Source organism: Dasypus novemcinctus, chromosome 3 (assembly GCF_030445035.2).
Source record: "Dasypus novemcinctus isolate mDasNov1 chromosome 3, mDasNov1.1.hap2, whole genome shotgun sequence".
In the NCBI taxonomy this organism is placed as follows: Eukaryota; Metazoa; Chordata; class Mammalia; order Cingulata; family Dasypodidae; genus Dasypus; species Dasypus novemcinctus.
The window spans coordinates 8,741,450-8,754,580 of record NC_080675.1 but is presented as its reverse complement, the minus strand read 5'-3'; positions in this window follow the sequence as shown (position 1 = coordinate 8,754,580).

The window sequence follows — 13,131 nt, the reverse complement described above, 5'->3', positions numbered from 1 at the left end:
CCTACCCTACCTGTACCTGTTTGATAGATGTGTTCATAAAGATTGAGTAGTTAAATGTTAAAATACCTAGAGAGTGGAGGGAAAATACCATGTAAATTCTGCAAATTAGATGCACAGTCCACAAATAATGGGGATTCAGTTCCATTCACTTATTGATTCATGTATATGAGCAATTTCTTAAATATGCAAAGTATTCCTAAAGTCCCTTGTTAGCTCCAAATAAAGTCCACACCCTTTTCTATGGCATTTGAAACCCCAATGGCCTGGCCTCTGCTTACCTCTGGACACCATTGAATGGTTTCAGTTGAATGACACAGCCCCCAGGTTCAAGTCCAGCCTCACCTCTCTGGATGGCTCTGAGGCTGATGAGCTACAACATGGCATTTCTAAGATTGCCCATTTGGTCGCCATCACCTGTTTCTCAACTGAACCTCTTTCTCTTTCCTGATGCTCTTGAGGATAACTCCGTGCATGGTGGAAGATGAGGAGGACCAGATTTCAGAGGTTTTGGACTGGTCTGGGAAACAAATGGGCTGAATCTTTCAGTACTGAACTCCTATGTGTCTCCAACACAGACCAGGATGGAAGGTCTTGGAGTCGAGGGAGGCGTAACCCTCCAGATAATTTGCCTGGATTTACTTCTCAGGCTGATGTCCTAACTGGCCCCCCCTGGAACACTTAGGCTCCTCTAGGAGTATGCCCTGGTATTGCCAGCAGCCCAAGCTCTCCAGATGGGGATTGGACATTAAGACCCTGTCACTCTTGGTTTTTCATATTGGTGTTCTGGTAGCTTGCAGGTATATCTATTAAACCTTCTGTCTTCTGTTGCTTTTTCTGGATTGAACTGAGAATTACTAGAATCCCCAGGCCTACAGTTTGCTACCCACGTATGAAGACAGTGTTGCCAGATGAATATGGGCCTGGCCGGATGGTCTGTAGGTGGGTTGTGGAGTTTTCCCCATTTGGCCTCAGAAATTCAACAGCCAAGTAACAATAGCGACAAGGAATCCATAATGTTTGGGCTGATCTTGTTTTGATTTTTTAATTTACTGAAATGAATGCACTTTTTCAATGTATTAGGTTCACCAAACTAAGCATTGTGTGTGAATGCAGCACAGATTGACTGTCAGCTTAAACTAATCTGAAAGTTATGCCTTTTAACACAGACATCGGGCATGAAAAAGACCTCATGGGTCATAAAGCTCACCCCCTGCCAATATCAGAGAAGCAATGGGCTGGTTTGAGGGGGGATGATTATTTCAAATTCCCTTCCATCCAAATCAGGGGAGGATTGGGCTGAGATCTGTCTCCTGTTAGTCACGCCCTGTGGGGTGAGTCGCAGCCATTGCTGGAGCTCACGGTGGCCCTCCACAGCACAGCCTTGATTCGGCGGCATCCCTGATCAAAAGGCGATGAGACCAGTCCCCCATAATCACTAACCCTGGACTGTGGCCAAAATCCAAGGTCAAGACTTTGAGTCATAAGGATGTGCCATGGGATGCTTCTTTATCGCCAGAAGATCCCAAAGCAGGTCCCCCACTTAGTGGCAGCCTAGACCACAGTGCCCCATCTCTGTTTTTAATCAAATGTATCCCCTTGATGGTCTGGTTGCAACTCATCCATTCAATCACTCTCAGCTTCAGCTCTACCTACCTCCAGTTCAGTGGTCTCTTGATCCAGCAGGGAACAAAGCTGCCATCCACCTTCAAGACTGCATGCCTACATTTTGGCCAATTTGGCTTGTGTTTAGGTTTTTAATAGAGGAATGTATGGTGGAATGCCACCCTCATTTTAAAAGTCTCCTATCCAATGGAAACACAGATCAGTGTCTATCTCTTTGTCCAGTGAGTTACTGAAGATATCCCTTGAGGAATATTTTTGTGCTAACCCACTGCTTACTGCACTGTTGATCCAATTATTTGGAACAAGCTATCTGTCATTCTATTGTCCCCTTCCAACTGCGTGACATTTGTGCCAGACATACAATAGAAACTCCTTTCAGTTTTAAAAAGGGGTGAGATAACCCCCTTTTTAAGAGATCCCTCTGAGGTTGCTGGAGACCAGGGCCCAGGGCCCTATGCCGTAGAAAGGGGAAGCGTGTTCTTCAGGAAAGATGATCTGGAATTAGTAAACTCTATCGCCTCTCTTGGCTACTTTAGAAATAATGCTTTTCCTCCCAACCTCTCTCTCCATCAATGCACCTTTCCTCTGTTGCCCAAACCCAGCAGTCTCATGGAGTCATTCACATGGGATGATCTGGTTAGTTCTATCAATTAAAAAGGATTTTGCTTTCTCCAGTGTTGCTTCATTTCAGCTGTTGCCATTTTTCAAACTTTGTGAATTAAGAAATTTATTGTGGAGAGATACACATAATTTTTCAGAACCACAAAAGGAAACTCCTGACCTAAGAAGAGAGCTCTTCTTTCTCATTTGGGAACTCTAAAGGAATTAGAAAAATATGGGAGTTAAGTATATTCCAATGACAAAATGATCCTTTATAATATTGAAGGAGAATGCAACATTCAGGAAGAAGAAGTGTGAGATAAGTAGCTATTTAAAATTAAGATAATGCTATGAAAATTCAGCCTATAAGCTTGTCAGAATTCTATAGCTTTCTACAAAGAAAGTCCTATGGGCCCTTGAAGCCATTATAGCCACCTCTGCGTGTTTTAGTCCTGGCTTCCAGTTAATATGGTTCTGTGGAAATTTCCAAGGGCTCCTCCTGAAACTCAGGTTCTTCTGTAATCCATAAATCACATTCTGCCTTGCTCACATAGCCACTTGCTTCTCCTTGTTTTCCACATCCTTTCTCATCATGCTCATTTGCCCTCTGGTTGCTCCACCTTCAGTCATCCTACCTAAGCATCTCTACTTCTCAGCCCCTTCCCATTCCAGCCTTCATTCAGGCCCAGCAGATCCTCATCTACCAGTTTTGCTGGGGCCAAGGAAGGTGGAATCTGCATTGTGGGAATCAAGCATGATTAGATTATTCTGCAAAATAATCTGTTTTGCAGTTCTATTTTAATTTTAAACACCTAAATTAAATTTCAAGCATTAACATTTATCCAGCCTGGTGGATTTTAAATTTCCAAAGTGGCTACAAACTTGAATACTTATTTTGAGATCTATACACAGCAAAGCAATTATTTGAATGGAAAACTAAATATCAACACATTTTAAAATTTAAAATTTCAGAGGATGATTTTATCTTAATTGCCACTATGAGGCAAATGAGGCCGGCATCCACATACATAAGTCATTCAACGTCTGTATACAAACCCCAGATTCCCTGGCTCCTCCAGACTCCACCACTGTGAATTGTTGGGCACATATCCTTCTGACCGAGTGCACAAGGCTCAAGTTATTTGGTGATGAGACACCGAGATAAAATAGATGTGGTACCCATCTGTTAGCAGAATTGAAGAAGCAGTTCATACAGTTATAATGTCACCTAAACAGCTACACCCAAATGATCCCTATAATAAATGCCCTGGCATTGAGTGAGAGAATCCACTGTGGGCTGTGGTGGTTGTAAAAGTCTCAGTGGGAGGTCAGGGTCATCCCTGCATGGGCGACCACTAGGAACCAATGTGTCTGGAGCCAGCAGTGCGTACGGCTTGCCAGGTCACAGTGAGAGGCTGATGACACATTTGAACGCCAAATAAACTTAGGTTCAAATTCCACTTCTCAACCTGTGGTGGACAGATCATTAACTTCTTTGAGTCTCAATCACCTCCCTTGTAAAATGGGAGGAACAATATGCCTCTCAGGGTGTCATGAAGCTTAGGGAAATACATGCAACATGTCCAGCACAGTTTCAGCTGCATAGTGGCTACTTCCAGAGGCTCTAATTCAAGTTTGGTTCAAGTGGATTTTTGTCAGAATGGCTAGGAGGAGATAAGAATGAAGAGACTATGCAAAAATGTAGACAGAAACACATAAGAACCTGACAATTACCTAGGACTCAATTTAGTTGATGCATATCTATTACTTACATTTGATGAGCATGAAACAGTTTCATGGTAAAATTCCAGAATTCTGTAGCCAAAGCAATACAGGAATATGCTAAAGTCTATGAAGTCTTTGCATGGGAGGGAATGTCCCTATTACATTTAATCCAAGACTTTTATTTCATTTCCTCAGAAGACAGTCTATATGACATATCTCTACTCCATCACACACCATAGCACAAAAGGGGAGACAGTATGCAGAATGAATGTTCCTAAGTTGCAGCATTATGCAAAGACTCATGCGTTGGGAGCATTGGAAGCCGTAATCCAGAATGTCATGGAAGTAGTCCATATTTAAAGTCTTAACTATGAAATGCTGGTGAAGATAGTGAAGAACGACTGTGGTCACTCTAGGGACTGACATGAGAGAAGGAGCACCCATGGAGAATGATCCTGGATGGGGTCCAAAATTCGATGCCAATGGAAATGAGCAAATGATGCAAAATCTGATCAAAGAGATAAGTACATTCACAGAATACAGTGGAGGATGTTAAGTCCAGAGTGAGAAAAGGTTTGTGCTAACATCAGACTATCATTTCTTGTGGTTTGTTTATTATAGATTGCTTAAATTGTCTTCTTTATCAATTGAACTTAGTTTGTTTTACCATATAGATTTAGAAATTTTCAGCCAAGCCTTTCTCTTGACATTATAAATTCCAAATTCAGGATTTGTGATAGTTTTCCCTAAAAAGATGGAAAGAGTTACCAGGATGAGTCCTAGCTATTTTAAATATCTGATTTCTTTACATTTTCTTAATAATTCTGAAATAGGTTTCCATGTCCATACTATGGAGCAGGAAATAAAAGGGCGAAGATCAGAGTGAAGAAGGGAGGTGATGGGGTGCAACATGTAAGGTGGCACTCATTGTCAAGTTCCAACCCTGTACTTGCATGATCTCAAGAGTAAGTGCCTCCTTAAATATTGCTTTCTTTCCTGGGAAGCAAGTGGAGGAGGTTATGGAGCAGGACTGACATTGGGGAGTTGGGGGGGGGGGCTTTAGATTTCTCCTAGGTGATACCAGCTGATATTTGTCAAGGCTTTGGTGTCCATGGTGTGAGATCCAGTTGAGATGTCTCTAAAGACTGTGTCCTAAACCCTCTTAACAATAGCTATTCCCCATCAGGTGAGTATCGTTTGCATACAATTAAAAAAGTTGTAGCAGCACTCTGCACAATTCAGGCACCACAAGAGGATTTGGATCTGGGTTCCAGGACTGTCTGGAAACACAGGCAAATGGAAAGAAATGGTTTGGTGTCATGTGAGTGACTTGCCCCAAACAGAATGCAGAAAGGAAAGCAAGAAGATGTCTCTGTTGATCTGGGCAGCAGAATCCAACCAGCCCAGGAGCAAGAACCAACAAGCAGGTCTGGGATGCTGGAGACAGCAGAGGGCTGAACTGCACTCTGCTCCAGCCCCCACCAAAAGCCAATGGGTGATCATGCCGGTCGGTCAGGCTTTACAGCCTGTGCCAAGTGTGACCCTAACAACTCTGATCAAGAGGAGAGGCATGTGCTGTGATTTGGTGCCTGGGAGGGACATCTGTGATCTCAGTGCTCCAGACACAGACTCTGGCAGAACACCACAGCCACTTAGACATTTGCCTTGTCCCTCTGTCTGGCTGAGGTGGCCTCCAAACCACGGGTCCAGCAATGGGCCACCTGTGAGGCCACATGTTGGGGTGTATGAGAGCATGTTCGTCAATTTATTTTGCAGCCCAATGACAGAACCAGCACAGAAATGGCATTATAAAAGTGTTTCTACTAGAAGTCTCCTTGGGGTTCCTATAGGTCGGTGCTTCCCTTTCCTTGTACAGATATGAAATTCCAGGTTAACTAATCTACTTATGCAGGTCCTGTGATTGAGAGAAGGAGATCAAATGGATCTCCCTCTCAGTTCAATGCATTCTAATTCAATTCAGTGCAATGACAGCATACTTTTGACCATGACCTATAAGAAACTCATAAGCTAACAGGACCACCATTACATGGTCATGGAACCCAAAGAGCTATTCCCTTTTAAACTTGGAGTTAAATTTCAAGCTGTTTTCATTCAATTAGCATCCTTTGATCAACAACGACACAGAAATAGCAAACCCAAGGAGGAATGTCTTCTTAAGACATAAATCTGTTGTTTTTTGTTTTTGTTTAGCTTGCCATCTAGGGTCTCCAGAAACCTGACTCTGACATTGAGGTATCCCTCCTCCATGTATGTATTTACACCAAAGCTAAAATGTTTTCCTACAGAATGACCAGTTGAGAATGATGAATACTTTCTCTGCATGAATACCAAATATTTTTTCTATATGCTTCTCTTAAACACTTATAAATCACCAAAACTAAGGCATATACAGTAAGCCCCCACTTTAGCAAAATATCATCCAATGAAAACTGTGTATCCTGGGAAAAATCTGGGCCTCTTCTTCTGTTATTCGGTCATTTGTTTTTCCATTCACTGACCAAACATTTAGTGGCCTCTTCTATGTATTGGGTGGATCGTGATTGTCTGTTGTACAGCATACCAAGCACTTTACAAGCTATCTGATAGAGCTGCTTCTCTTAAACATGTCTTTCAGGGTAATGTGACAACTAATTTTATGTGTCAACTTGGCCAGGTTATGGTGCCTAGTTTTTAGGTTAAATATCAGCCTACTTGTTACTGCAGAAGTATTTCATAGATGGGATTATTATCTACAATCATTGGCCTTAATTAAAGGAGATTACCTTCCTTCATGAGGGTAGGACTCATTCAATCAGCTAGAGGTCTTAAGATCTTAAGATCAAGAACTAAAGTTCCAGAAATCAGAAAATTTCTGCCTTAAGATGTCAACATCCACACTTATTGGAATTTCCAGTCTGCCAGCTTCCCCTAAGGAATTTTTCCAGCATGGGATCTGCCATATAAGATTCAGATTTACTAGCTCCCATAATCATATGAGTCAATTCCCTATTATATGCACACATCCTTTACTTCTGTTTCTCTGTAGAACCCAGAATGATTCAGGTGGGTCATGGATAATCTTTTATTAATTTAGTGTCTGAAGCTTCAGTTAGAGGGATAACACAAACCACCCCATACAGCACAGTAGGCTGAGAGTGCTTGTTTCAAGACATCTGTCATAGCACACTGCAGTCATCCCTACTGCTCTGTTCTCTACAATCTTTGTTCCAGCTGGAGTAGAAATGAAGAGGTGGAAGACATTGTAGATTTCACTTGAGGTTTAGAAGGAGAGGGCAGTTGACTTGAAGATGTACTTCCTACTATACAATGGTGATCAATGGATTGTGTTATCTTTATTGGGTTGTAGAGTCAAAGACCCCTTCCCCAGCTGCTAAACACCTTCAATAAAATCATGTCATATAGCTTGTGCACACTATGCAGCTTCAGCACTGAGATAAGAGATCTTCTTCTGATAATTGCTGGGAGATATCTGTTAGTGCATGGTATACTTCTGTGTCCTCAGGGAACTTCTTGGTAGGAAATTATACACATGTACTGGAAAGTCACATAAATGGAAACTGTCAGCATTTTACAGTTTTTGTTGACAAGAAAACTGAGTTTCTTAGAACAATTTGATTGCTTATCTATTATATTTAAAACAACTTTAAGTAATTTGAGTCTGTACAATATCTAACAGATATTATTTCCTTAGTTTATAAACAATTTATTTTTTACTTTCTTACAAGCAATGTTAAGATAAAATGTCAACGTATTTATAATTTTATAATATATTTAAAAATAATGTGCCCATTATTTCATCAAATATTTACTGATTGTGTTCTACATGATGGGCATTATGGAAGATAAAATGGAGAGAAGAACAGACAATGTACTTACTTTCATGGAACTAAAATTTTCATGAGAGAAGAACACAATAAACTTAACTAAATAAAATAAAACAAAAATGTGATAAACACTATGCAAATAACTCCAATAAAGGATGTAATAGTGACTGAGTGGTGACTTTAGGTTATCTGTTCAAGCAAAAACTCTCTAGAGAGGTGATATTTGAACAATATCTGTGTGGCAAGTAGGTGGCACGTATAGATAGATCAATGGGGAGAGCAGTCCAGAGTGAAGAAAACAGCCAGCTCAAAAGTTATAAAGCAGGAATGAGATGGTAATATTCACAGGATCAGATGTTAAGGTTTATAGAACAAAGAGGACAGCATTTGGGAAGCAAAAGGGAAAGAGGGCAGGAGTTGGGAAATAAGGGCTGATGTGAGTGGAGGCCACAGAAGGAAGCATCTTGTGAAGTACAGCAGAAGCTTGGATTTTATTGCAGGTGTGATGGGAATTCCTTGGAGCATGTTAAGTAAGAGATAAGTGGAATATTTGCATGTCAGTAAGATCACTATGGCTACCGTGTACAGACTAGCTGAGGGGCAGGAGGGTCGAAGCAAGCAGACCAGGCGGGAGGCCACGGGGGAGAGAAGATGTGTGTCTTCAACTGCATGGACCAGAAGTGGAGCCGATCAGATGATTTAAATTTAGGAGGCTGAGTTTACAGCATTCGCTGATGGGCTGAACTTGTGGCAAGTGGGAGAACGTTTGAAAATGTTGGTATAGTTTTCTAATCGTGACATTTTCAAATATTACAGGGGCCATGGAGAAGCTACTAAAGGAATTCCTCTTGGGCTCAGCAATGCTGTGACTCAACTCAGACTTAAGTTGCGGCTTGGTGGTCTTCAGTCTCTGCTTTGGACTTAGAGCTGATTTCTAAGGCAGCTCAAAGTTCCCCTGATATTCTACACCCCCCTCCTGAAGACGAAACCAACCTTCTGTGCACCTGGCTACAAAGTCCTGCATTCAGCAAGTGCTAGTGAGTGCCTTTCCCAGGCCTGGACCTGGGCCGGACCCTGTGGCTCCAGGATCTCCCTGGACTCCCCTGCACAGTGCTGACCGGGTTGCAGGGAGGAGACCTGCCATGCCCAGTGGCTCTGAGGATGGAGGGGCCATTTCAGGGTGGCAGAAGGAGCAGGGAAGCTTTAGACTAGGTCTCAAAATAGCTTCATTTCCAAGGGCTGTAGGCAGAGGAAGGACACTGCTGCCAGAGGGAACAGCGCAAACCCAGGCAGAGAAGTAGGGCCCTCTGAGTATGGAGGGCACAGGGTGGGGCGGGGTTGGCTGCTTGAGAAGAGTTTGCAGAGTTTCAGCAGGAAGTGACATAGTCAGGGTCGCCGTCTTCCTACAAGTCCTCTGGTTGTAGTGAAGAAAACAGATTGGAGGCTTCCAGAGAGGACGCTGATTTGTTATTACATTATTCTAGGAGAGACTGGAAAGGAACTTGGACTAGTATAGTACTGGTGGCAATTATTTGAGAAGAGGTAACAGTTTCCCAGTTTGAGGGACATTCCCAAGTTCATATGTCTAAAACAGGACTCCCCAGTAGAAATACAATGTAGGCCACAGATATCATTGTAAATGTTCTGGCAGTTACTTTAAAGAGAGTAAAAAATGAAAAGGTGGGACTAATTTTAATAATAGATTTTATGTAACTCAAAATATCCAAATATTATGTTTTCAACATATAGCCAATATAAAATATTATTGAGATATTTTACTTTTTTTTAGACCAAAGCTTTGAAATCTGGTGTTTATTATATACTCGTAGCCCATATTAATTTGATTTGGCTGCATTTCAAGCACTTAATATTTTTGTGGCTACCATATTAGACAGCCTAAGTCTAGAGTTCCATTAGAAAGTAGAACCAATGACCTTTTGTGCAAACCTATCACTGTGTCCTAATACAGATACAGGATCAGTAATCAGGAGTCCCAGATTCTAACCACAGCCTTCTATGAATACACTGTAATCTAAAGGTAAAATTTACTCAATGATCTACCTGAGGGGGCTGGAAGTAATGATCACTTTCAGCACTGAAGCCCAATGATGGAAAAATTTTTGTTTGGGGTGGTGGAGGAAATTCTAGAAGCATAATTATATTTTATTTTTGGTTCTTTTGAAAGTTTCAATGTGGGAACATTTTCTTCTGTGCATGCCGCAGTTTTGCCCCAAGCACACTTCAGATCTGGTAGGGGAAGTTGGGACGGCTTACTCAGTTGTTGGACAAAACACCTTCCAGAAGCCTCCAGGGCCGTGGGAAGTGGGCAGGGTGGTTCAGTGGTGGGGCTTGTCCCATGAGTCAGGATTAAGGTGCATAATGCCACAGGCGCTAGCGGAGATAAGAGGTGGCTGGACCAAATCACCTGGTTTCTCACTCGCTGTCCCAAGTTACTTCTTGCAAAAGGCAAGGTGTTAACCATCTAACCTGGCTCCATTCCAGCATGGGGAACGAGTCTCCTCACCTGAATTCCCCTGGAAGCTTCAGCTGGCCAGAACTTTCTTGATCTCAGCTACTCCTTTTTGAGATGGATTTGGTCCAAGAAATACCAAGAGATCGGTGTGTAAAAACTTTTCATGTCAAAGAGATTAGAAGCTCTGGGTTGTACTCAAAGGAAAGAGATGGAACACTTCTGCAGATAAACAGATTGACACATAAGTGACAGAGAGAAAGGGGGGGCTCATTATGGGTACAGGCTTATACTGATACTTTCCCCTTCAAAATTAACAATTGTTCTGAAGGTTCAAATCTCTAGGATAGTGCATAGACAGGGGAGCAAATATTTCCTCTGAGAAGTCAAAACAAAATTCGCCATGTCCATTCTTTAAAGCTCCTGTGCTTCTCTCCTTGGAAGATAATCACCAGACCCTATCCTGGCTTATCCACTGCTCCTTAGCATACAGGTCTAACTGATCTGACTAATAGAGTACTTGAGATGTGAATGGGTGCTGCCTTACATTGGAAACATTTTCCCCCACTTGTTGGAGTCTGGGAAGAGCTTTGCCGTCTCACCTCCAGCTAACTAATCACACGTACATGGTTCTGAATTCTGCAGGCCTCTCAGCCTGTAGGTCTCTGATATCAAGTGCTTATCAAAAACCCTCAACCTGAACCTGTCCAATCTCAAGCTTCCCATTTGCCACTCTTAATACCCTATCGTTGCCTTTTTCTTTGTATCATTCTCCTCTTCAGCTATAAATGATCTGTGGAAGTGTTTCTCAAAATGGAGGCCAGGGACAATATTTATCATAATTGTTCAGGGTTCCAGTTAAAAAGAATGTCTCTGGGCCCCACCCCAGAATTTCTGATTTAGAATTGGCCTTTGTAACCAATACCCAGGTAATTCTAATGCTTATGTGATGTGGAAAATGTTCTAGAAGGTTGATTATTTTCTCATCTTTTGCTGCACATTGGAATCACCTGGGGAGTTTTAAAAATAGTTTTGGGGTCTTTCTGCAGACCACCGCAATAAAGTGTTATCTCAATAAAATGAATCACACAAATTTTTTTGGTTTCCCAGGGCCGATAAAGGCTATGTTTATACTATACTGTAGTCCATTAATTGTGCAATAGCATTACATCTAAAACAAACAAACAAGAAAAAAACAATGTATATACCTTAATTAAAATGTGACACAGAGACAGGAAGTGAGAACATGCTGGTGGAAAAACAGCTCTGATTTGTTCCATACAGGGTGACAACAAACCTTCAATTTGTAAAGAACGCAGTGTCTTCTAAGCACAGTAAAGTGAGGTATGCCCATATTCTGATTTAATTGGTATAGAGTGTGGCCCAGACATCAGGAGTTTTTGAAGTTCCTCAGATGATTCCAACATGCATCCAAGGTTGAAAAACGCCGAGTAGGTTTTGGCTACATCCTCTGTGTTGGTCTGGCAATTCTTTTCAAGATACTAATTTCCTCAACACACACACACACACACACACACACACGTACACTCCCTCCACCTGCATTTGTGTATCTGTGGAAGCCTTGCCACATTTTTCACCCTTCCCACAGGCCCCAGGCATAATCTTGAACGTCAATCACATCCCAAGCTTTGACAACTTGAATTTGAAACTTAATATTATGAACCAGTCAGGAGACTATTTTTTGCATTTTCCAGTTTATTCACTTTGCTGCAGCCTTCACTCATTAGTAAAAATTTCCATGCACCATTCTTAAAGCAAAGAGAAAGTACCCACACACATCCCCATTTGCCTCTTTCTGAGCCCACCAAACATCCAGGCCCCAGTATACTGCTGCCTGCCCCCCTTCTCCCATCCTGGATCCCAGTAGTTATTTATATGATTATCATTTTGAAAGTTTTATTCTGCTTTGTGTTTCCACAGGAACGAAATAGGCTAGATTCGAGGGTGGAGGTGGTCTGAATCATGCAAGTGTCGCTTAATGTTTATATTTGAGAAATGAAATGCATGTTTTTCCTTCCTAGTAAATATCTTCTCCATTGATAGTCTAATTTATTTGCAGATCGAAAGCCTGAGGCTGTAGGTTCCTCAGGGACTGAGCAATGGGTCTGCAGACGACCACGGCCAGTGGAGGGTGTGCCACCCCCACAGTGCCCAGGTGGGGCTGTGCCCATGCCCAGACCTGGGTCGCCAGGAGCCCAGGCACCAAGTCACTGTTTTGGACACCCGAACATTTTCTTCAGAACAGCCTCCTCCTAGCTGGCCGCATTTGCATGCTGGGTGTAAATTTTCTAGGCCAATTTGCCAGGAATCTACATTTAGATAGAATATTTTATAAAGTCAAAACCTGACACTTTATATGCATCTTTTCTTCCTCCTTTTCTGGATAGGTAAAGAGTGATTTTTTAACATCTTCAAAAGGAATATTACAGCATCAATTCTAACCTATTAGAAAGATTGAAAAAAAAATCTTAGTTCTATTTTTGCAAACCCCAAAATCAAGGTGACAGAACCCCTGGAGTTTATTAGGTAGACAGATGGCTAGCCTTCTCCTGTGCCCATTTCCCTTTAGTTTTAAACAATTTAAAGGCGGCTAACTTCTTTTTTCTGTCAAAAAGTAAATATGGAGTTGGTAAATTAATAGTTCAGGCTTCTTCTCTTTCAAAAAATACCTTTTATTTTTCCTTATCTGAAGACTATATTTCTTTCTTCATTTATAAACCATGAGTTCTCTCATTTTCATATGTGAAAATTAAAACAAAATATGAACTTTAAATTTGATTTAATAGTGACTCGAGTTTTAATGAGTTAGTGAAAAATTTTAATCTTTATTTTGAATTCTTGTGTGTC